We start from the raw sequence: 1,785 nt of genomic DNA on the forward strand, positions 1-1,785 counted from the left end.
TGACTCCGACTCCGTCGCTAGTGAAAACCAGCCTTAAGAGGGAAAAAGAAAATGAATAGTGGTCCAGCAATATCTTTTCATAAACTGGATATTCCGCGACTTCCCTTTGCATTTCTCAGAAATTGTTGGGAATATTTGCTCGGTTTTCTCCAGCACAGATGTTAGTGACCCTCAGATGGGAGAACGAAGGCGACTAGGAATACGAGGTGTCAGTTCTGAGCAAGCGCACTTCGAAAATTTTCATTCTTTAAACCTAATGCGCGGTCTCAGTACAGAACGTAGTCGTACTCCAATCTGAAGCTAGGTCGCTGTATTTTTCAACAGCAATGGAAACCATCTCTAAAAAGGCACAATATTGACCGACCAAACGGTCAATAACAATTGCAAAGGGAAGTTGGAATATCAGATTCATGAAACCCTATTGACCACGGACGGAATACCATATATCATTTATTGTTACTCAAACTTTAATTGTTTGCATTTGACAATGGCTACTGGTGCATGACACCAAAATGTCTCGTCGTAAACGTGGTAAACAACTTTAAACTGGAATGGACTGAAACTTAGATCATAGAACTTAACTGAACATTTTACAGAAAATGATTTACTTACAGCGCGCGGAAAATGTAACACATATGATGTTACTTTCAATATTGCCCATGCCCATCTGTTTTCGCCAAAACTTCCTTAACTTACCGGCCTTCATCCATAGACTCGTACAAAAGAGAGTTATCTGTGAAGTGCGATTAACTTAGGGGTTCAAGTTACCCTATTCACGACGAGACATTTCCCTCACAACTAATTAGTTTCAACTTCAAGTCTAAAAGTTCCTCGACGATGACTTCCTTTCAGGACATAAATGATAAATCATTATAAATACTGATCGCGGGAAAAGAAGCGACATGAAACTTCTGTCAGACTGGTTATATATAAAGTTTCAGCAATGTAGTTGTGACGCTTATGTTTTATGCCTATTTTTTCTGTCTCGTTTCCTTAAGAGGAGGCCTGCCGTAAGAGTAAAATGTTTCAGTTTGCACCACCAAGAGCTGCTTGGCACCGGCCGAGGCATCCTAGCGAAACTATTGACACTGGGAGCTAATTAAAGACATGTCGACCTTGTCCTTCCACAGTCACCGATAAACTGAATCATAAAGACAAAAATCATAGCATAAGGAAAATACCTTGGATGTGTCATTCAAAGGTAGCCTTCAATCTCCCATCTTATCTGTGACTTGTACAGGGTCAAGAAGTCACTGACTGAAGTGGTTCTTTGTTTTCCTATGAAATTTGCTATGCAGATGAATTGGGTAATATACATACATACGTACATACACTTTTCATTATCGTTTCCCATGAAGTTTTTCAAAGACAGTAATAATATTACAATTCAAGTACAAAAAAACCGGAAAAACGTATCGTATGTTTAACGAAACAACTTATGAATTAACTTGTTTTTAAAAATTCTATCACTCTGCAACGTTAAAGAGACGAGTCGAGGGAGTTCCGTTATCGTCCACTAACCAAGTTAAAAACTTACATTCAGTGTATGTGAATTACGAGGTCTATGGTTTCTAATTTCGGTGCTGTAGATAAACTGCTAGGAAGAGATACTTAAGAGTACAGCCCACACACACTTTCATGCTATGACGGCAATGCCAATATACTTTAGCTCGCAAGCTGCTATATCTGACTACTTGAATTTTCATTCCTCAGGGACAAAAACTGCCAAACTACCGAAAGATCACTTTAATGGTTAGCTTTCCGAGAAGAAACCTATTGCTTAAT

The sequence above is a fragment of the Montipora foliosa genome, chromosome 10 (assembly GCF_036669935.1).
Source record: "Montipora foliosa isolate CH-2021 chromosome 10, ASM3666993v2, whole genome shotgun sequence".
NCBI classification, from domain to species: Eukaryota; Metazoa; Cnidaria; class Anthozoa; order Scleractinia; family Acroporidae; genus Montipora; species Montipora foliosa.